The sequence below is a fragment of the Phalangium opilio genome, unplaced genomic scaffold, assembly GCF_054372755.1.
Source record: "Phalangium opilio isolate 3A_F unplaced genomic scaffold, DU_Popi_V2 ptg000021l_1, whole genome shotgun sequence".
Taxonomy (NCBI): domain Eukaryota; kingdom Metazoa; phylum Arthropoda; class Arachnida; order Opiliones; family Phalangiidae; genus Phalangium; species Phalangium opilio.
In genome coordinates this window covers 3,816,662-3,840,581 of record NW_028324153.1, presented here as the reverse complement: position 1 = coordinate 3,840,581, position 23,920 = coordinate 3,816,662, and the positions used below count along the sequence as shown (strand labels likewise).

Genomic DNA, 23,920 nt, shown 5'->3' with positions numbered 1-23,920 from the left:
AACTCGGCCTAAGAAAAACATTTTGAGTATTTGTTCACTGTTTTCAAATATAAACACTGAAACCATTATTTTTGTAATTTTTGCGTTAATTCAAGCAAATGTAACGATATTCATTCAACAAACTGTTAAAATTCAATTTTAAATAAGAAATCGTTGTCACGGATTTTGTATCTTGAAGAAAAAAACATGCGATTTTTTCGGTACACTTTTGAATGCATTTTTTTCTGGAGAAATGTTTGACCGAATTCAGTTTAATTCCCTATAAAAACACTCATTAAAAGTGATTTCATCTCGATTGAACAATAAATAAAAATGTACCTCGATTTTTAATAACATTTTCAAAGTCGACGTAACTCGGCCTAAGAAAAACATTTTGAGTATTTGTTCACTGTTTTCAAATATAACCACTGAAACCATTATTTTTGTAATTTTTGCGTTAATTCAAGCAAATGTAACGATATTCATTCAACAAACTGTTAAAATTCAATTTTAAATAAGAAATCGTTGTCAAGGATTTTGTATCTTGAAGAAAAAAAACATGCGATTTTTTCGGTACACTTTTGAATGCATTTTTTTCTGGAGAAATGTTTGACCGAATTCAGCTTAATTCCCTATAAAACACTCATTGAAATGGATTTCATCTCGATTGAACAATAATTAAAAATTTACCTCGATTTTTAATAACATTTTCAAAATCGACGTTTCACGGCCAAAGAAGCATACTTTGAGTATTTCTTCACTATTTTCAAATATGTTCACTGAAACCATTATATTTATACTTTTTGCTTTAATTCAAGCAAATGTAACGATATTCAATCAAAAAACTGTTAAAATTAAATTTTTCAATAAGAAATCGTTGTCACGGATTTTGTATCTTGAAGAAGAAAAACATGCGATTTTTTCGGTACTTTTTTGAATGCATTTTTTTCTGGAGAAATTTTTGACCGAATTCAGCTTAATTCCCTATAAAACACTCATTGAAAGTGATTTCATCTCGATTGAACAATAAATAAAAATGTACCTCGATTTTTAATAACATTTTCAAAATCGACGTAACTCGGCCTAAGAAAAACATTTTGAGTATTTGTTCACTGTTTTCAAATATAAACACTGAAACCATTATTTTTGTAATTTTTGCGTTAATTCAAGCAAATGTAACGATATTCATTCAACAAACTGTTAAAATTCAATTTTAAATAAGAAATCGTTGTCACGGATTTTGTATCTTGAAGAAAAAAACATGCGATTTTTTCGGTACACTTTTGAATGCATTTTTTTCTGGAGAAATGTTTGACCGAATTCAGTTTAATTCCCTATAAAAACACTCATTAAAAGTGATTTCATCTCGATTGAACAATAAATAAAAATGTACCTCGATTTTTAATAACATTTTCAAAGTCGACGTAACTCGGCCTAAGAAAAACATTTTGAGTATTTGTTCACTGTTTTCAAATATAACCACTGAAACCATTATTTTTGTAATTTTTGCGTTAATTCAAGCAAATGTAACGATATTCATTCAACAAACTGTTAAAATTCAATTTTAAATAAGAAATCGTTGTCAAGGATTTTGTATCTTGAAGAAAAAAAACATGCGATTTTTTCGGTACACTTTTGAATGCATTTTTTTCTGGAGAAATGTTTGACCGAATTCAGCTTAATTCCCTATAAAACACTCATTGAAATGGATTTCATCTCGATTGAACAATAATTAAAAATTTACCTCGATTTTTAATAACATTTTCAAAATCGACGTTTCACGGCCAAAGAAGCATACTTTGAGTATTTCTTCACTATTTTCAAATATGTTCACTGAAACCATTATATTTATACTTTTTGCTTTAATTCAAGCAAATGTAACGATATTCAATCAAAAAACTGTTAAAATTAAATTTTTCAATAAGAAATCGTTGTCACGGATTTTGTATCTTGAAGAAGAAAAACATGCGATTTTTTCGGTACTTTTTTGAATGCATTTTTTTCTGGAGAAATTTTTGACCGAATTCAGCTTAATTCCCTATAAAACACTCATTGAAAGTGATTTCATCTCGATTGAACAATAAATAAAAATGTACCTCGATTTTTAATAACATTTTCAAAATCGACGTAACTCGGCCTAAGAAAAACATTTTGAGTATTTGTTCACTGTTTTCAAATATAAACACTGAAACCATTATTTTTGTAATTTTTGCGTTAATTCAAGCAAATGTAACGATATTCATTCAACAAACTGTTAAAATTCAATTTTAAATAAGAAATCGTTGTCACGAATTTTGTATCTTGAAGAAAAAAACATGCGATTTTTTCGGTACACTTTTGAATGCATTTTTTCTGGAGAAATGTTTGACCGAATTCAGTTTAATTCCCTATAAAAACACTCATTAAAAGTGATTTCATCTCGATTGAACAATAAATAAAAATGTACCTCGATTTTTAATAACATTTTCAAAGTCGACGTAACTCGGCCTAAGAAAAACATTTTGAGTATTTGTTCACTGTTTTCAAATATAACCACTGAAACCATTATTTTTGTAATTTTTGCGTTAATTCAAGCAAATGTAACGATATTCATTCAAAAAACTGTTAAAATTCAATTTTAAATAAGAAATCGTTGTCAAGGATTTTGTATCTTGAAGAAAAAAAACATGCGATTTTTTCGGTACACTTTTGAATGCATTTTTTTCTGGAGAAATGTTTGACCGAATTCAGTTTAATTCCCTATAAAAACACTCATTAAAAGTGATTTCATCTCGATTGAACAATAAATAAAAATGTACCTCGATTTTTAATAACATTTTCAAAGTCGACGTAACTCGGCCTAAGAAAAACATTTTGAGTATTTGTTCACTGTTTTCAAATATAACCACTGAAACCATTATTTTTGTAATTTTTGCGTTAATTCAAGCAAATGTAACGATATTCATTCAATAAACTGTTAAAATTCAATTTTAAATAAGAAATCGTTGTCAAGGATTTTGTATCTTGAAGAAAAAAAACATGCGATTTTTTCGGTACACTTTTGAATGCATTTTTTTCTGGAGAAATGTTTGACCGAATTCAGCTTAATTCCCTATAAAACACTCATTGAAATGGATTTCATCTCGATTGAACAATAATTAAAAATTTACCTCGATTTTTAATAACATTTTCAAAATCGACGTTTCACGGCCAAAGAAGCATACTTTGAGTATTTCTTCACTATTTTCAAATATGTTCACTGAAACCATTATATTTATACTTTTTGCTTTAATTCAAGCAAATGTAACGATATTCAATCAAAAAACTGTTAAAATTAAATTTTTCAATAAGAAATCGTTGTCACGGATTTTGTATCTTGAAGAAGAAAAACATGCGATTTTTTCGGTACTTTTTTGAATGCATTTTTTTCTGGAGAAATTTTTGACCGAATTCAGCTTAATTCCCTATAAAACACTCATTGAAAGTGATTTCATCTCGATTGAACAATAAATAAAAATGTACCTCGATTTTTAATAACATTTTCAAAATCGACGTAACTCGGCCTAAGAAAAACATTTTGAGTATTTGTTCACTGTTTTCAAATATAAACACTGAAACCATTATTTTTGTAATTTTTGCGTTAATTCAAGCAAATGTAACGATATTCATTCAACAAACTGTTAAAATTCAATTTTAAATAAGAAATCGTTGTCACGGATTTTGTATCTTGAAGAAAAAAACATGCGATTTTTTCGGTACACTTTTGAATGCATTTTTTTCTGGAGAAATGTTTGACCGAATTCAGTTTAATTCCCTATAAAAACACTCATTAAAAGTGATTTCATCTCGATTGAACAATAAATAAAAATGTACCTCGATTTTTAATAACATTTTCAAAGTCGACGTAACTCGGCCTAAGAAAAACATTTTGAGTATTTGTTCACTGTTTTCAAATATAACCACTGAAACCATTATTTTTGTAATTTTTGCGTTAATTCAAGCAAATGTAACGATATTCATTCAAAAAACTGTTAAAATTCAATTTTAAATAAGAAATCGTTGTCAAGGATTTTGTATCTTGAAGAAAAAAAACATGCGATTTTTTCGGTACACTTTTGAATGCATTTTTTTCTGGAGAAATGTTTGACCGAATTCAGTTTAATTCCCTATAAAAACACTCATTAAAAGTGATTTCATCTCGATTGAACAATAAATAAAAATGTACCTCGATTTTTAATAACATTTTCAAAGTCGACGTAACTCGGCCTAAGAAAAACATTTTGAGTATTTGTTCACTGTTTTCAAATATAACCACTGAAACCATTATTTTTGTAATTTTTGCGTTAATTCAAGCAAATGTAACGATATTCATTCAATAAACTGTTAAAATTCAATTTTAAATAAGAAATCGTTGTCAAGGATTTTGTATCTTGAAGAAAAAAAACATGCGATTTTTTCGGTACACTTTTGAATGCATTTTTTTCTGGAGAAATGTTTGACCGAATTCAGCTTAATTCCCTATAAAACACTCATTGAAATGGATTTCATCTCGATTGAACAATAATTAAAAATTTACCTCGATTTTTAATAACATTTTCAAAATCGACGTTTCACGGCCAAAGAAGCATACTTTGAGTATTTCTTCACTATTTTCAAATATGTTCACTGAAACCATTATATTTATACTTTTTGCTTTAATTCAAGCAAATGTAACGATATTCAATCAAAAAACTGTTAAAATTAAATTTTTCAATAAGAAATCGTTGTCACGGATTTTGTATCTTGAAGAAGAAAAACATGCGATTTTTTCGGTACTTTTTTGAATGCATTTTTTTCTGGAGAAATTTTTGACCGAATTCAGCTTAATTCCCTATAAAACACTCATTGAAAGTGATTTCATCTCGATTGAACAATAAATAAAAATGTACCTCGATTTTTAATAACATTTTCAAAATCGACGTAACTCGGCCTAAGAAAAACATTTTGAGTATTTGTTCACTGTTTTCAAATATAAACACTGAAACCATTATTTTTGTAATTTTTGCGTTAATTCAAGCAAATGTAACGATATTCATTCAACAAACTGTTAAAATTCAATTTTAAATAAGAAATCGTTGTCACGGATTTTGTATCTTGAAGAAAAAAACATGCGATTTTTTCGGTACACTTTTGAATGCATTTTTTTCTGGAGAAATGTTTGACCGAATTCAGTTTAATTCCCTATAAAAACACTCATTAAAAGTGATTTCATCTCGATTGAACAATAAATAAAAATGTACCTCGATTTTTAATAACATTTTCAAAGTCGACGTAACTCGGCCTAAGAAAAACATTTTGAGTATTTGTTCACTGTTTTCAAATATAACCACTGAAACCATTATTTTTGTAATTTTTGCGTTAATTCAAGCAAATGTAACGATATTCATTCAAAAAACTGTTAAAATTCAATTTTAAATAAGAAATCGTTGTCAAGGATTTTGTATCTTGAAGAAAAAAAACATGCGATTTTTTCGGTACACTTTTGAATGCATTTTTTTCTGGAGAAATGTTTGACCGAATTCAGTTTAATTCCCTATAAAAACACTCATTAAAAGTGATTTCATCTCGATTGAACAATAAATAAAAATGTACCTCGATTTTTAATAACATTTTCAAAGTCGACGTAACTCGGCCTAAGAAAAACATTTTGAGTATTTGTTCACTGTTTTCAAATATAACCACTGAAACCATTATTTTTGTAATTTTTGCGTTAATTCAAGCAAATGTAACGATATTCATTCAATAAACTGTTAAAATTCAATTTTAAATAAGAAATCGTTGTCAAGGATTTTGTATCTTGAAGAAAAAAAACATGCGATTTTTTCGGTACACTTTTGAATGCATTTTTTTCTGGAGAAATGTTTGACCGAATTCAGCTTAATTCCCTATAAAACACTCATTGAAATGGATTTCATCTCGATTGAACAATAATTAAAAATTTACCTCGATTTTTAATAACATTTTCAAAATCGACGTTTCACGGCCAAAGAAGCATACTTTGAGTATTTCTTCACTATTTTCAAATATGTTCACTGAAACCATTATATTTATACTTTTTGCTTTAATTCAAGCAAATGTAACGATATTCAATCAAAAAACTGTTAAAATTAAATTTTTCAATAAGAAATCGTTGTCACGGATTTTGTATCTTGAAGAAGAAAAACATGCGATTTTTTCGGTACTTTTTTGAATGCATTTTTTTCTGGAGAAATTTTTGACCGAATTCAGCTTAATTCCCTATAAAACACTCATTGAAAGTGATTTCATCTCGATTGAACAATAAATAAAAATGTACCTCGATTTTTAATAACATTTTCAAAATCGACGTAACTCGGCCTAAGAAAAACATTTTGAGTATTTGTTCACTGTTTTCAAATATAAACACTGAAACCATTATTTTTGTAATTTTTGCGTTAATTCAAGCAAATGTAACGATATTCATTCAACAAACTGTTAAAATTCAATTTTAAATAAGAAATCGTTGTCACGGATTTTGTATCTTGAAGAAAAAAACATGCGATTTTTTCGGTACACTTTTGAATGCATTTTTTTCTGGAGAAATGTTTGACCGAATTCAGTTTAATTCCCTATAAAAACACTCATTAAAAGTGATTTCATCTCGATTGAACAATAAATAAAAATGTACCTCGATTTTTAATAACATTTTCAAAGTCGACGTAACTCGGCCTAAGAAAAACATTTTGAGTATTTGTTCACTGTTTTCAAATATAACCACTGAAACCATTATTTTTGTAATTTTTGCGTTAATTCAAGCAAATGTAACGATATTCATTCAACAAACTGTTAAAATTCAATTTTAAATAAGAAATCGTTGTCAAGGATTTTGTATCTTGAAGAAAAAAAACATGCGATTTTTTCGGTACACTTTTGAATGCATTTTTTTCTGGAGAAATGTTTGACCGAATTCAGCTTAATTCCCTATAAAACACTCATTGAAATGGATTTCATCTCGATTGAACAATAATTAAAAATTTACCTCGATTTTTAATAACATTTTCAAAATCGACGTTTCACGGCCAAAGAAGCATACTTTGAGTATTTCTTCACTATTTTCAAATATGTTCACTGAAACCATTATATTTATACTTTTTGCTTTAATTCAAGCAAATGTAACGATATTCAATCAAAAAACTGTTAAAATTAAATTTTTCAATAAGAAATCGTTGTCACGGATTTTGTATCTTGAAGAAGAAAAACATGCGATTTTTTCGGTACTTTTTTGAATGCATTTTTTTCTGGAGAAATTTTTGACCGAATTCAGCTTAATTCCCTATAAAACACTCATTGAAAGTGATTTCATCTCGATTGAACAATAAATAAAAATGTACCTCGATTTTTAATAACATTTTCAAAATCGACGTAACTCGGCCTAAGAAAAACATTTTGAGTATTTGTTCACTGTTTTCAAATATAAACACTGAAACCATTATTTTTGTAATTTTTGCGTTAATTCAAGCAAATGTAACGATATTCATTCAACAAACTGTTAAAATTCAATTTTAAATAAGAAATCGTTGTCACGGATTTTGTATCTTGAAGAAAAAAACATGCGATTTTTTCGGTACACTTTTGAATGCATTTTTTTCTGGAGAAATGTTTGACCGAATTCAGTTTAATTCCCTATAAAAACACTCATTAAAAGTGATTTCATCTCGATTGAACAATAAATAAAAATGTACCTCGATTTTTAATAACATTTTCAAAGTCGACGTAACTCGGCCTAAGAAAAACATTTTGAGTATTTGTTCACTGTTTTCAAATATAACCACTGAAACCATTATTTTTGTAATTTTTGCGTTAATTCAAGCAAATGTAACGATATTCATTCAAAAAACTGTTAAAATTCAATTTTAAATAAGAAATCGTTGTCAAGGATTTTGTATCTTGAAGAAAAAAAACATGCGATTTTTTCGGTACACTTTTGAATGCATTTTTTTCTGGAGAAATGTTTGACCGAATTCAGTTTAATTCCCTATAAAAACACTCATTAAAAGTGATTTCATCTCGATTGAACAATAAATAAAAATGTACCTCGATTTTTAATAACATTTTCAAAGTCGACGTAACTCGGCCTAAGAAAAACATTTTGAGTATTTGTTCACTGTTTTCAAATATAACCACTGAAACCATTATTTTTGTAATTTTTGCGTTAATTCAAGCAAATGTAACGATATTCATTCAATAAACTGTTAAAATTCAATTTTAAATAAGAAATCGTTGTCAAGGATTTTGTATCTTGAAGAAAAAAAACATGCGATTTTTTCGGTACACTTTTGAATGCATTTTTTTCTGGAGAAATGTTTGACCGAATTCAGCTTAATTCCCTATAAAACACTCATTGAAATGGATTTCATCTCGATTGAACAATAATTAAAAATTTACCTCGATTTTTAATAACATTTTCAAAATCGACGTTTCACGGCCAAAGAAGCATACTTTGAGTATTTCTTCACTATTTTCAAATATGTTCACTGAAACCATTATATTTATACTTTTTGCTTTAATTCAAGCAAATGTAACGATATTCAATCAAAAAACTGTTAAAATTAAATTTTTCAATAAGAAATCGTTGTCACGGATTTTGTATCTTGAAGAAGAAAAACATGCGATTTTTTCGGTACTTTTTTGAATGCATTTTTTTCTGGAGAAATTTTTGACCGAATTCAGCTTAATTCCCTATAAAACACTCATTGAAAGTGATTTCATCTCGATTGAACAATAAATAAAAATGTACCTCGATTTTTAATAACATTTTCAAAATCGACGTAACTCGGCCTAAGAAAAACATTTTGAGTATTTGTTCACTGTTTTCAAATATAAACACTGAAACCATTATTTTTGTAATTTTTGCGTTAATTCAAGCAAATGTAACGATATTCATTCAACAAACTGTTAAAATTCAATTTTAAATAAGAAATCGTTGTCACGGATTTTGTATCTTGAAGAAAAAAACATGCGATTTTTTCGGTACACTTTTGAATGCATTTTTTTCTGGAGAAATGTTTGACCGAATTCAGTTTAATTCCCTATAAAAACACTCATTAAAAGTGATTTCATCTCGATTGAACAATAAATAAAAATGTACCTCGATTTTTAATAACATTTTCAAAGTCGACGTAACTCGGCCTAAGAAAAACATTTTGAGTATTTGTTCACTGTTTTCAAATATAACCACTGAAACCATTATTTTTGTAATTTTTGCGTTAATTCAAGCAAATGTAACGATATTCATTCAACAAACTGTTAAAATTCAATTTTAAATAAGAAATCGTTGTCAAGGATTTTGTATCTTGAAGAAAAAAAACATGCGATTTTTTCGGTACACTTTTGAATGCATTTTTTTCTGGAGAAATGTTTGACCGAATTCAGCTTAATTCCCTATAAAACACTCATTGAAATGGATTTCATCTCGATTGAACAATAATTAAAAATTTACCTCGATTTTTAATAACATTTTCAAAATCGACGTTTCACGGCCAAAGAAGCATACTTTGAGTATTTCTTCACTATTTTCAAATATGTTCACTGAAACCATTATATTTATACTTTTTGCTTTAATTCAAGCAAATGTAACGATATTCAATCAAAAAACTGTTAAAATTAAATTTTTCAATAAGAAATCGTTGTCACGGATTTTGTATCTTGAAGAAGAAAAACATGCGATTTTTTCGGCACTTTTTTGAATGCATTTTTTTCAGGAGAAATTTTTGACCGAATTCAGCTTAATTCCCTATAAAACACTCATTAAAAGTGATTTCATCTCGATTGAACAATAAATAAAAATGTACCTCGATTTTTAATAACATTTTAAATCCGTGACAACGATTTCTTATTGAAAAATTTAATTTTAACAGTTTTTTGATTGAATATCGTTACATTTGCTTGAATTAAAGCAAAAAGTATAAAAATAATGGTTTCAGTGAATATATTTGTAAATAGTGAAGAAGTACTCAAATATGCTTCGTTGGCGGTGAAACGTCGATTTTGAAAATGTTATTAAAAATCGAGGTACATTTTTATTTATTGTTCATTCGAGATGAAATCACTTTTAATGAGTGTTTTATAGGGAATTAAGCTGAATTCGGTCAAAAATTTCTCCAGAAAAAAATGCATTCAAAAAAGTACCGAAAAAATCGCATGTCTTTCTTCTTCAAGATACAAAATCCGTGACAACGATTTCTTATTGAAAAACTTAATTTTAACAGTTTTTTGATTGAATATCGTTACATTTGCTTGAATTAAAGCAAAAAGTATAAAAATAATGGTTTCAGTGAACATATTTGAAAATAGTGAAGAAATACTCAAAGTATGCTTCTTTGACCGTGAAACGTCGATTTTGAAAATGTTATTAAAAATCGAGGTAAATTTTTAATTATTGTTCAATCGAGATGAAATCACTTTTAATGAGTGTTTTATAGGGAATTAAGCTGAATTCGGTCAAACATTTCTCCAGAAAAAAATGCATTTAAAAGTGTACAGAAAAAATCGCATGTTTTTTTCTTCAAGATACAAAATCCGTGACAACGATTTCTTATTTAAAATTGAATTTTAACAGTTTGTTGAATGAATATCGTTACATTTGCTTGAATTAACGCAAAAATTACACAAATAATGGTTTCAGTGGTTATATTTGAAAATAGTGAACAAATACTCAAAATGTTTTTCTTAGGCCGAGTTACGTCGATTTTGAAAATGTTATTAAAAATCGAGGTACATTTTTATTTATTGTCCTGACGAACATTTAATTTTTGGGCTTCCGTGGCTCAATGTTAGCGCGTTCGGCTGTTAATCGAAAGGTTGGTGGTTCGAGCCCATCCGGGAGCGGTCTTGTGAGGTCTCAGATGTAGCGTGAAAAGTCAAACTTTTTCCATAATACGTGATAACCATTTATTTTCTGAGCTTCCGTGGCTCAATGGTTAGCACGTTCGGCTTTTAAGCAATAGGTTGGTGGTTCGAGCCCACCCGGGAGCGGTGTTTTGGGATCTCAAATGTAACGTTAATAGCCAAAGTTTTTCCACAATACCTGACGACCATTTAATTTTTGGGTGTCCGTGGCGCAATGGTTAGCGCGTTCGGCTGTTAACCGAAAGGTTGGTGGTTCGAGCCCAGCCGGGAGCGGTGTTGTGAGTGCTCAGATGTGAAGTAAAAAGCCAAAGTTTTTCCACAATACCTGACGACCATTTTTTTTTGGGCGTCCGTGGCGCAATGGTTAGCGCGTTCGGCTGTTAACCGAAAGGGTGGTGGTTCGAGCCCACCTGGGAGAGGTGTTGTAGGGTCTCAGATGTAACGTAAAAAGTCATAACTTATCCACAAAACCTAACAACCATTCAATTTCTTAGCTTCTGTGGCTCAATGTTTAGCGCGTTCGGCTATTAACCCATAGGTTGGTGGTTCGAGCCCATCCGGGAGCGGTGTTGTGACGTCTCAGATGTTACGTAAAATGTCAGAGTTTTTCCACAATACCTGACGAACATTTAATTTTTGGGCTTCCGTGACGCAATGGTTAGCGCGTTCAGCTGTTAATCGAAAGGTTGGTGGTTCGAGCCCACCCGGGAGAGGTGTTGTGAGGTCTCAGATGTAGCGTGAAAAGTCAGAGTTTTTCCACAACACCTGACGACCATTTAATTTTTGGGCGTCCGTGGCGCAATGGCTAGCGCGTTCGGCTGTTAACCGAAAGGTTGGTGGTTCGAGCCCATCCGGGAGCGGTGTTGTGACGTCTCAGATGTTACGTAAAATGTCAGAGTTTTTCCACAATACCTGACGAACATTTAATTTTTGGGCTTCCGTGGCGCAGTAATTAGCGCGTCCAGCTCTTAATCGAAAGGTTGGTGGTTCGAGACCACCCGGAAGAGGTGTTGTGGGGTCTCAGATGTAGCGTTAAAAGTCAAAACTTTTCCACAATACGTGACAACCATTTAATTTCTGATCTTCCGTGGCTCAATGGTTAGCGCGTTCGGCTGTTAACCAATAGGTTGGTGGGTCGAGCCCACCCGGGAGCGGTGTTTTTGGATCTCAAATGTAACGTAAATAGCCAAAGTTTTTCCACAATACCTGACGACCATTTAATTTTTGGGCGTCCGTGGCGAATGGTTAGCGCGTTCGGCTGTTAACCGAAAGGTTGGTGGTTCGAGCCCATCCGGGAGCGGTGTTGTGAGGTCTCAGATGTGAAGTAAAAAGTCAAGGTTTTACCTCAATACCTGACGAAAATTTAATTTTTGGGCTTCAGTGGCGCAATGGTCAGCGCGTTCAGCTGTTAACCGAAAGGTTGGTGGTTCGAGCCCTCCCGGGAGCGGTGTTGTGACGTCTCAGATGTAACGTAAAATGTCAGAGTTTTTCCACAACACCTGACGAACATTTAACTTTTGGGCTTCCGTGGCGCAATGGTTAGCGCGTTCAGCTGTTAATCGAAAGGTTGGTGGTTGAGCCCGCCCGGAAGAGGTATTGTGTGGTCTCAGATGTAGCGTAAAAAGTCAAAACTTTTCCACAATACGTGACAACCATTTAATTTCTGAGCTTCCGTGGCTCAATGGTTAGCGCGTTCGGCTGTTAATCGAAAGGTTGGTGGTTCGAGCCCTCCCGGGAGCGGTGTTGTGACGTCTCAGATGTAACGTAAAATGTCAGAGTTTTTCCACAACACCTGACGAACATTTAACTTTAGGGCTTCCGTGGCGCAATGGTTAGCGCGTTCAGCTGTTAATCGAAAGGTTGGTGTTTCGAGCCCATCCGGGAGCGGTGTTGTGAGGTCTCAGATGTAGCGTGAAAAGTTAAACTTTTTCCATAATACGTGATAACCATTTATTTTCTGAGCTTCCGTGGCTCAATGGTTAGCGCGTTCGGCTGTTAACCAATAGGTTGGTGGTTCGAGCCCACCGGGGAGCGGTGTTTTGGGATCTCAAATGTAACGTAAATAGCCAAAGTTTTTCCACAATACCTGACGACCATTTAATTTTTGGGCCTCAGTGGCGCAATGGTTAGCGCGTTCAGCTGTTAACCGAAAGGTTGGTGGTTCGAGCCCAAACGAGAGAGGATTTGTGGGGTCTCAGAAGTAGCGTGAAAAGTCGTAACTTTTCAACAATACCTGACAACCATTTAATTTTTGGGCGTCCGTGGCGCAGTGGTTAGCGCGTTCGGCTGTTAACCAATAGGTTGGTGGTTCGACCCCATCCGGGAGCGGTGTTGTGAGGTCTCAGATTTGACGTAAAAAGTCAAGGTTTTTACACAATACCTGACGAGCATTTAACTTTTGGGCTTCCGTGGCGCAATGGTTAGCGCGTTCGGCTGTTAACCAATAGGTTGGTGGTTCGAGCCCTCCCGGGAGCGGTGTTGTGAGGTCTCAGATGTGACGTAAAAAGTCAAAGTTTTTACACAATACCTGACGAGCATTTAACTTTTGGGCTTCCGTGGCGCAATGTTTAGCGCGTTCGGCTGTTAACCAATAAGTTGGTGGTTCGAGCCCATCCGGGAGCGGTGTTGTGAGGTCTCAGATGTGACGTAAAAAGTCAAGGTTTTTACACAATACCTGACGAGCATTTAATTTTTGGGCTTCCGCGGCGCAATGGTTAGCGCGTTCAGCTGTTAATCGAAAGGTTGGTGGTTCGAGCCCACCCGGGAAAGGTGTTGTGGGGTCTCAAATGTAACGTAGAAAGCCAAAGTTTTTCCACAATACCTGACAACCATTTAATTTCTGAGCTTCCGTGGCTCAATGGTTAGCGCGTTCGGCTGTTAACCAATAGGTTGGTGGTTCGAGGACACCCGGGAGCGGTGTTGTGTGATCTCAAATGTAACGTAGAAAGCCAAAGTTTTTCCACAATACCTGACGACCATTTAATTTTTGGGCTTCCGTGGCGCAATGGTTAGCACGTTTGGCTGTTAACCAATAGGTTGGTGGTTCGAGCCCATCCGGGATCGGTGTTGTGAGGTCTCAGATGTGACGTAAAAAGTCAAGGTTTTCCACAATACCTGACAACCATTTAATTTCTGAGCTTCCGTGGCTCAATGGTTAGCGCGTTTGGCTGTTAACCAATAGGTTGGTGGTTCGAGCCCATCTGGGAGCGGTGTTGTGAGGTCTCAGATGTGACGTAAAAAGGCAAGGTTTTTACACAATACCTGACGAGCATTTAACTTTTGGGCTTCCGTGGCGCAATGGTTAGCGCGTTCGGCTGTTAACCAATAGGTTGGTGGTTCGAGCCCATCCGGGAGCGGTGTTGTGAGGTCTCAGATGTGACGTAAAAAGTCAAGGTTTTTGCACAATACCTGACGAGCATTTAGCTTTTGGGCTTCCGTGGCGCAATGGTTAGCGCGTTCGGCTGTTAACCAATAGGTTGGTGGGTCGAGCCCACCCGGGAGCGGTGTTGTGTGATCCCAAATGTAACGTAGAAAGCCAAAGTTTTTCCACAATACCTGACGACCATTTAATTTTTGGGCTTCCGTGGCGCAATGGTTAGCACGTTCGGCTGTTAACCAATAGGTTGGTGGTTCGAGCCCATCCGGGAGCGGTGTTGTGAGGTCTCAGATGTGACGTAAAAAGTCAAAGTTTTTCCACAATACCTGACAACCATTTAATTTTTGGGCTTCCGTGGCGCAATGGTTAGCGCGTTCGGCTGTTAACCAATAGGTTGGTGGTTCGAGCCCACCCGGGAGCGGTGTTGTGGGATCTCAAATATAACGTAGAAAGACAAAGTTTTTGCACAATAAATGACGACCATTTAATTTTTGGGCTTCCGTGGCGAAGTGGTTAGCGCGTTCGGCTGTTAACCAATAGGTTGGTGGTTCGACCCCATCCGGGAGCCGTGTTGTGAGGTCTCAGATGTGACGTAAAAAGTCAAGGTTTTTACACAATACCTAACGAGCATTTAACTTTTGGGCTTCCGTGGCGCAATGGTTAGCGCGTTCGGCTGTTAACCAATAGGTTGGTGGTTCGAGCCCATCCGGGAGCCGTGTTGTGAGGTCTCAGATGTGACGTAAAAAGTCAAGGTTTTTACACAATACCTAACGAGCATTTAACTTTTGGGCTTCCGTGGCGCAATGGTTAGCGCGTTCGGCTGTTAACCAATAGGTTGGTGGTTCGAGCCCATCCGGGAGCGGTGTTGTGAGGTCTCAGATGTGACGTAAAAAGTCAAGGTTTTTACACAATACCTGACAAGCATTTAACTTTTGGGCTTCCGTGGCGCAATGGTTAGCGCGTTCGGCTGTTAACCAATAGGTTGGTGGTTCGAGCCCATCCGGGAGCGGTGTTGTGAGGTCTCAGATGTGACGTAAGAAGTCAAGGTTTTTACACAATACCTGACGAGTATTTAACTTTTGGGCTTCCGTGGCGCAATGGTTAGCGCGTTCGGCTGTTAACCAATAGGTTGGTGGTTCGAGCCCATCCGGGAGCGGTGTTGTGAGGTCTCAGATGTGACGTAAAAAGTCAAGGTTTTTACACAATACCTGACGAGCATTTAATTTTTGGGATTCCGTGGCGCAATGGTTAGCGCGTTCAGCTGTTAATCGAAAGGTTGGTGGTTCGAGCCCACCCGGGAGCGGTGTTGTGTGATCTCAAATATAACGTAGAAAGCCAAAGTTTTTCCACAATACCTGACGACCATTTAATTTTTGGGCTTCCGTGGCGCAATGGTTAGCGCGTCCGGCTGTTAAGCAATAGGTTGGTGGTTCGAGCCCACCCGGGAGCGGTGTTGTGGGATCTGAAATGTAACGTAGAAAGCCAAAGTTTTTGCACAATAAATGACGACCATTTAGTTTTTGGGCTTCCGTGGCGCAATGGTTAGCGCGTTCGGCTGTTAACCAATAGGTTGGTGGTTCGACCCCATCCGGGAGCGGTGTTGTGAGGTCTCAGATGTGACGTAAAAAGTCAAGGTTTTCCACAATACCTGACGAGCATTAAAATTTTGGGCTTCCTTGGCGCAATGGTTAGCGCGTTCGGCTGTTAACCAATAGGTTGGTGGTTCGAGCCCACCCGGGAGCGGTGTTGTGGGATCTGAAATGTAACGTAGAAAGCCAAAGTTTTTCCACAATACCTGACGACCATTTAGTTTTTGGGCTTCCGTGGCGCAATGGTTAGCACGTTCGGCTGTTAACCAATAGGTTGGTGGTTCGAGCCCATCCGGGAGCGGTGTTGTGAGGTCTCAGATGTGACGTAAAATGTCAAGGTTTTCCACAATACCTGACAACCATTTAATTTCTGAGCTTCCGTGGCTCAATGGTTAGCGCGTTCGGCTGTTAACCAATAGGTTGGTGGTTCGAGCCCACCCGGGAGCGGTGTTGTGGGATCTGAAATGTAACGTAGAAAGCCAAAGTTTTTGCACAATAAATGACGACCATTTAGTTTTTGGGCTTCCGTGGCGCAATGGTTAGCGCGTTCGGCTGTTAACCAATAGGTTGGTGGTTCGACCCCATCCAGGAGCGGTGTTGTGAGGTCTCAGATGTGACGTAAAAAGTCAAGGTTATAAAGATGAATTTTAATTTGTCTCACTTAATTTAAATTCGAATTTTTAACTTGCACTCTCGGCAACGGCCATATCACGCTGAGAACACCGGTTCTCGTCCGATCGCCGAAGTTAAGCAGCGTCGAGCGCAGTCAGTACTTGGGATGGAGACCACTTAGGAACACTGCGTGCCGTTGGCTTTTTCACTTTTTTTTCCTCTTTTAAATTTTAATAGATATGAAAAAAGCAAACATATCTTCTTTTTTGTTATTGTTTTATAAAGATGAAAGTTAATTAAATTCAAATTATTAACTAGCACTCTCGGCAACGGCCATATCACGCTGAATACACCGGTTCTCGTCCGATAACCGAAGTTAAGCAGCGTCGAGCGCAGTCAGTACTTGGGAGGGAGACCACTTAGGAACACTGCGTGCCGTTGATTTTTTCACTTTTTTTTCCTCTTATAAATTTTAATAGATATGAAAAAAGCAAACATGTTTTTTTGTTATTGTTTTAAAATGATGAAGGTTAATTTGTCTCACTTAATTTAAATTCGAATTATTAACAAGCACTCTCGGCAACGGCCATATCACGCTGAAAACACCGGTTTTCGTCCGATCACCGAAGTTAAGCAGCGTCGAGCGCATACAATACTTGGGAATACTGCGTTCCGTTGGTTTTTCACTTTTGTTTCCTCTTTTAAATTCCACCCGATATGAAAGAAGCAAACATATCTTCTTTATGTTATTGTTTTATAAAGATGAAAGTTAATTAAATTCAAATTATAAACTAGCACTCTCGGCAACGGCCATATCACGCTGAATACACCGGTTCTCGTCCGATAACCGAAGTTAAGCAGCGTCGAGCGCAGTCAGTACTTGGGAACACTGCATGCCGATGGCTTTTTCACTTTTGTTTCCTCTTAAATTCCACCAGATATGAAAAAACAAACATATCTTCTTTTTGTTATTGTTTTATAAAGATGAAAGTTAATTAAATTAAAACTATTAACTAGCACTCTCGGCAACGGCCATATCACGCTGAATACACCGGTTCTCGTCCGATAACTGAAGTTAAGCAGCGTCGAGCGCAGTCACTACTTGGGAGGGAGACCACTTAAGAACACTGCGTGCCGTTGGCTTTTTCAGTTTTTTTTCCTCTTTTAAATTTTAATAGATATGAAAAAAGCAAACATGTTTTCATTTTGTTATTGTTTTAAAATGATGAAGGTTAATTTGTCTCACTTAATTTAAATTCGAATTGTTAACTAGCACTCTCGGCAACGGCCATATCACGCTGAATACACCGGTTCTCGTCCGATAACTGAAGTTAAGCAGCGTCGAGCGCAGTCACTACTTGGGAGGGAGACCACTTAAGAACACTGCGTGCCGTTGGCTTTTTCACTTTTTTTTCCTCTTTTAAATTTTAATAGATATGAAGAAAGCAAACATGTTTTCATTTTGTTATTGTTTTAAAATGATGAAGGTTAATTTGTCTCACTTAATTTAAATTCGAATTGTTAACTAGCACTCTCGGCAACGACCATATCACGCTGAATACATCGGTTCTCATCCGATCACCGAAGTTAAGCAGCGTCGAGCGCAGTCAGTACTTGGGATGGAGACCACTTAGGAACACTGCGTGCCGTTGGCTTTTTCACTTTTTTTTCCTCTTTTAAATTTTAATAGATATGAAAAAAGCAAACATATCTTCTTTTTTGTTATTGTTTTATAAAGATGAAAGTTAATTAAATTCAAATTATCAACTAGCACTCTCGGCAACGGCCATATCACGCTGAATACACCGGTTCTCGTCCGATCACCGAAGTTAAGCAGCGTCGAGCGCAGTCAGTACTTGGGAGGGCGACCACTTAGGAACACTGCGTGCCGTTAGCTTTTTCACTTTTTTTTTCCTCTTTTAAATTCCAATAGATATAAAAAAGCAAACATATTTTCTTTTTGTTATTGTTTTAAAAAGATGAAGGTTAATTTGTCTCACTTAATTTAAATTCGAATTATTATCTAGCACTCTCGGCAACGGCCATATCACGCTGAGAACACCGGTTCTCGTCCGATCGCCGACGTTAGCAGCGTCGAGCGCAGTCAGTACTTGGGAATACTGCGTGCCGTTGGCTTTTTCACTTTTGTTTCCTCTTTTAAATTCCACCCGATATGAAAAAAGCAAACATATCTTCTTTTTGTTATTGTTTTATAAAGATGAAAGTTAATTAAATTAAGATTATTAACTAGCACTCTCGGCAACGGCCATATCACGCTGAATACACCGGTTCTCGTCCGATAACTGAAGTTAAGCAGCGTCGAGCGCAGTCACTACTTGGGAGGGAGACCACTTAGGAACACTGCGTGCCGTTGGCTTTTTCACTTTTTTTTCCTCTTTTAAATTTTAATAGATATGAAAAAAGCAAACATATCTTCTTTTTTGTTATTGTTTTATAAAGATGAAAGTTAATTAAATTCAAATTATCAACTAGCACTCTCGGCAACGGCCATATCACGCTGAATACACCGGTTCTCGTCCGATAACCGAAGTTAAGCATTGTCGAGCGCAGTCAGTACTTGGGAGGGAGACCACTTAGGAACACTGCGTGCCTTTTTTCCTCTTATAAATTTTAATAGATATGAAAAAAGCAAACATGTTTTTTTTGTTATTGTTTTAAAATGATGAAGGTTAATTTGTCTCACTTAATTTAAGTTCGAATTATTAACAAGCACTCTCGGCAACGGCCATATCACGCTGAAAACACCGGTTTTCGTCCGATCACCGAAGTTAAGCAGCGTCGAGCGCATACAGTACTTGGGAATACTGCGTTCCGTTGGTTTTTCACTTTTGTTTCCTCTTTTAAATTCCACCCGATATGAAAGAAGCAAACATATCTTCTTTTTGTTATTGTTTTATAAAGATGAAAGTTAATTAAATTCAAATTATTAACTAGCACTCTCGGCAACGGCCATATCACGCTGAATACACCGGTTCTCGTCCGATAACCGAAGTTAAGCAGCGTCGAGCACAGTCAGTACTTGGGAACACTGCATGCCGATGGCTTTTTCACTTTTGTTTCCTCTTAAATTCCACCAGATATGAAAAAACAAACATATCTTCTTATTGTTATTTTTTATAAAGGTGAAGGTTAATTAAGTTCAAATTATTAACTAGCACTCTCGGCAACGGCCATATCACGCTGAATACACCGGTTCTCGTCCGATCACCGAAGTTAAGCAGCGTCGAGCGCAGTCAGTACTTGGGAGGGTGACCACTTAGGAACACTGCGTGCCGGTAGCTTTTTCACTTTTTTTTCCTCTTTTAAATTCCAATAGATATAAAAAAGCAAACATGTTTTCTTTTTGTTATTGTTTTAAAAAGATGAAGGTTAATTTGTCTCACTTAATTTAAATTCGAATTATTATCTAGCACTCTCGGCAACGGCCATATCACGCTGAGAACACCGGTTCTCGTCCGATCACCGAAGTTAAGCAGCGTCGAGCGCATACAGTACTTGGGAATACTGCGTGCCGTTGGCTTTTTCACTTTTGTTTCCTCTTTCAAATTCCACCAGATATGAAAAAAGCAAACATATCTTCTTTTTGTTATTGTTTTATAAAGATGAAAGTTGATTTAATTCAAATTATTAACTAGCACTCTCGGCAACGGCCATAACACGCTGAATACACCGGTTCTCGTCCGATCACCGAAGTTAAGCAGCGTCGAGCGCAGTCAGTACTTGGGAGGGAGACCACTTAGGAACACTGCGTGCCGTTGGGTTTTTCACTTTTTTTCCTCTTTTAAATTTTAATAGATATGAAAAAAGCAAACAGGTTTTTTTTTGTTATTGTTTTAAAATTATGACGGTTAATTTGTCTCACTTAATTTAAATTCGAATTATTAACTAGCACTCTCGGCAACGGCCATATCACGCTGAGAATACCGGTTCTCGTCCGATCGCCGACGTTAGCAGCGTCGAGCGCAGTCAGTACTTGGGAATACTGCGTGCCGTTGACTTTTTCACTTTTGTTCCCTCTTTTAAATTCCACCCGATATGAAAAAAGCAAACATATCTTTTTGTTATTGTTTTATAAAGATGAAGGTTAATTTGTCTCACTTAATTTAAATTCGAATTTTTAACTAGCACTCTCGGCAACGGCCATATCACGCTGAATACACCGGTTCTCGTCCGATAACTGAAGTTAAGTAGCGTCGAGCGCAGTCAGTATTTGGGAGGGCGACCACTTAGGAACACTGCGTGCCGTTAGCTTTTTCACTTTTTTTTCCTCTTTTAAATTTTAATAGATATGAAAAAAGCAAACATGTTTTCATTTTGTTATTGTTTTATAAAGATGAAAGTTAATTTAATTCAAATTATTAACTAGCACTATCGTCAACGGCCATAACATGCTGAATACACCGGTTCTCGTCCGATAACCGAAGTTAAGCAGCGTCGAGCGCAGTCACTACTTGGGAGGGAGACCACTTAGGAACACTGCGTGCCGTTGGCTTTTTCACTTTTTTTTCCTCTTTTAAATTCCAATAGATTTGAAAAAAGCAAACTTATTTTCTTTTTGTTATTGTTTTAAAAAGATGATGGTTAATTTGTCTCACTTAATTTAAATTCGAATTATTACCTAGCACTCTCGGCAACGGCCATTTCACGCTGAATACACCGGTTCTCGTCCGATAACCGAAGTTAAGCAGCGTCGAGCGCATACAGTACTTGGGAATACTGCGTGCCGTCGGCTTTTTCACTTTTGTTTCCTCTTTAAAATTCCACCAAATTTGAAAAAACAAACATATCTTCTTTTTGTTATTGTTTTATAAAGATGAAAGTTAATTTAATTCAAATTATTAACTAGCACTCTCGAGAAACGGCCATAACACGCTGAATACACCGGTTCTCGTCCGATAACCGAAGTTAAGAAGCGTCGAGCGCTGTCAGTACTTTGGAGGGAGACCACTTTGAGTATTTCTTCACTATTTTCAAATATGATCACTGAAACCATTATTTTTATACTTTTTGCTTTAATTCAAGCAAATATAACGATATTCAATCAAAAAACTGTTAAAATTAAATTTTTCAATAAGAAATCGTTGTCACGGATTTTGTATCTTGAAGAAGAAAAACATGCGATTTTTTCGGTACACTTTTGAATGCATTTTTTTCTGGAGAAATGTTTGACCGAATTCAGCTTAATTCCCTATAAAACACTCATTGAAAGTGATTTCATCTCGATTGAACAATAATAAAAAATTTACCTCGATTTTTAATAACATTTTCAAAATCAACGTTTCACGGCCAAAGAAGCATACTTTGAGTATTTCTTCACTATTTTCAAATATGTTCACTGAAACCATTATTTTTATACTTTTTGCTTTAATTCAAGCAAATGTAACGATATTCAATCAAAAAACTGTTAAAATTAAATTTTTCAATAAGAAATCGTTGTCACGGATTTTGTATCTTGAAGAAGAAAAACATGCGATTTTTTCGGTACTTTTTTAATGCATTTTTTTCTGGAGAAATTTTTGACCGAATTCAGCTTAATTCCCAATAAAACACTCATTAAAAGTGATTTCATCTCGATTGAACAATAAATAAAAATGTACCTCGATTTTTAATAACATTTTCAAAATCGACGTTTCACGGGCAAAGAAGCATATTTTGAGTATTTCTTCACTATTTTCAAATATAACCACTGAATCCATTATTTTTATACCTTTTGCTTTAATTCAAGCAAATGTAACGATATTCATTCAAAAAACTGTTAAAATTAAATTTTTCAATAAGAAATCGTTGTCACGGATTTTGTATCTTGAAGAAGAAAAACATGCGATTTTTTCGGTTCACTTTTGAATGCATTTTTTTCTGGAGAAATGTTTGACCGAATTCAGCTTAATTCCCTATAAAACACCCATTAAAAGTGATTTCATCTCGATTGAACATAATTAAAAATTTACCTCGATTTTTAATAACATTTTCAAAATCGACGTTTCACGGCCAAAGAAGCATATTTTGAGTAGTTCTTCTCTATTTTCAAATATATTCATTGAAACCATTATTTTTATACTTTTTGCTTTAATTCAAGCAATGTAACGATATTCATTCAAAAAACTGTTAAAATTCAATTTTCAATAAGAAATCGTATTCACGGATTTTGTGTCTTGAAGAAGAAAAACATGCGATTTTTTCGGTACTTTTTTGAATGCATTTTTTTCTATAGAAATTTTTGACCGAATTCAGCTTAATTCCCTATAAAACACTCATTAAAAGTGATTTCATCTCGATTGAACAATAAATAAAAATGTACCTCGATTTTTAATAACATTTTCAAAATCGACGTAACTCGGCCTAAGAAAAACATTTTGAGCATTTGTTCACTATTTTCAAATATAACCACTGAAACCATTATTTTTGTAATTTTTGCGTTAATTCAAGCAAATGTAACGATATTCATTCAACAAACTGTTAAAATTCAATTTTAAATAAGAAATCGTTGTCACGGATTTTGTATCTTGAAGAGAAAAAACATGCGATTTTTTCGGTACACTTTTAAATGCATTTTTTTCTGGAGAAATGTTTGACCGAATTCAGCTTAATTCCCTATAAAACACTCATTAAAAGTGATTTCATCTCGATTGAACAATAATTAAAAATGTACCTCGATTTTTAATAACATTTTAAAAATCGACGTTTCACCGCCAACGAAGCATATTTTGAGTATTTCTTCACTATTTACAAATATATTCACTGAAACCATTATTTTTATACTTTTTGCTTTAATTCAAGCAAATGTAACGATATTCAATCAAAAAACTGTTAAAATTAAATTTTTCAGTAAGAAATCGTTGTCACGGATTTTGTATCTTGAAGAAGAAAACCATGCGATTTTTTCGGTACTTTTTTGAATGCATTTTTTCTGGAGAAATTTTTGACCGAATTCAGCTTAATTCCCAATAAAACACTCATTAAAAGTGATTTCATCTCGATTGAACAATAAATAAAAATGTACCTCGATTTTTAATAACATTTTCAAAATCGACGTTTCACGGCCAAAGAAGCATATTTTGAGTAGTTCTTCTCTATTTTCAAATATATTCATTGAAACCATTATTTTTATACTTTTTGCTTTATTTCAAGCAATGTAACGATATTCATTCAAAAAACTGTTAAAATTCAATTTTCAATAAGAGATCGTATTCACGGATTTTGTGTCTTGAAGAAGAAAAACATGCGATTTTTTCGGTACTTTTTTGAATGCATTTTTTTCTGGAGAAATGTTTGACCGAATTCAGCTTAATTCCCTATAAAACACTCATTAAAAGTGATTTCATCTCGATTGATGGGCTCGAACCACCAACCTATTGGTCAACAGCCGAACGTGCTAACCATTGCGCCACGGAAGCCCAAAAGTTAAATGGTCGTCAGGTATTGTGGAAAAACTTTGGCTTTCTACGTTACATTTGAGATC

General features: G+C 34.8%; 1 non-coding gene and 12 pseudogenes across 1 annotated transcript; all 13 read left to right on the top strand.

Moving 5' to 3' along the window:
* Positions 1 to 16,523: 16,523 nt before the first annotated feature.
* On the top strand, positions 16,524 to 16,642 carry LOC149697029 (5S ribosomal RNA; annotated as a pseudogene).
* Positions 16,643 to 16,765: 123 nt separating this feature from the next.
* On the top strand, positions 16,766 to 16,884 carry LOC149697028 (5S ribosomal RNA; annotated as a pseudogene).
* Positions 16,885 to 17,464: 580 nt separating this feature from the next.
* On the top strand, positions 17,465 to 17,583 carry LOC149697027 (5S ribosomal RNA; annotated as a pseudogene).
* Positions 17,584 to 17,720: 137 nt separating this feature from the next.
* LOC149697026 (5S ribosomal RNA) lies at positions 17,721 to 17,839 on the top strand (annotated as a pseudogene).
* Positions 17,840 to 17,976: 137 nt separating this feature from the next.
* On the top strand, positions 17,977 to 18,095 carry LOC149697025 (5S ribosomal RNA; annotated as a pseudogene).
* A 123-nt stretch (positions 18,096 to 18,218) lies between these two features.
* On the top strand, positions 18,219 to 18,337 carry LOC149697024 (5S ribosomal RNA). Its single transcript, XR_016382469.1, has one exon. It is a non-coding gene; the product is annotated as a 5S ribosomal RNA (ribosomal RNA).
* A 361-nt stretch (positions 18,338 to 18,698) lies between these two features.
* On the top strand, positions 18,699 to 18,817 carry LOC149697023 (5S ribosomal RNA; annotated as a pseudogene).
* Positions 18,818 to 18,940: 123 nt separating this feature from the next.
* LOC149697022 (5S ribosomal RNA) lies at positions 18,941 to 19,059 on the top strand (annotated as a pseudogene).
* Positions 19,060 to 19,623: 564 nt separating this feature from the next.
* LOC149697021 (5S ribosomal RNA) lies at positions 19,624 to 19,742 on the top strand (annotated as a pseudogene).
* A 136-nt stretch (positions 19,743 to 19,878) lies between these two features.
* Positions 19,879 to 19,981, top strand: LOC149697020 (5S ribosomal RNA; annotated as a pseudogene).
* Positions 19,982 to 20,103: 122 nt separating this feature from the next.
* LOC149697019 (5S ribosomal RNA) lies at positions 20,104 to 20,222 on the top strand (annotated as a pseudogene).
* Positions 20,223 to 20,593: 371 nt separating this feature from the next.
* LOC149697018 (5S ribosomal RNA) lies at positions 20,594 to 20,712 on the top strand (annotated as a pseudogene).
* A 122-nt stretch (positions 20,713 to 20,834) lies between these two features.
* Positions 20,835 to 20,953, top strand: LOC149697017 (5S ribosomal RNA; annotated as a pseudogene).
* Positions 20,954 to 23,920: the final 2,967 nt, after the last annotated feature.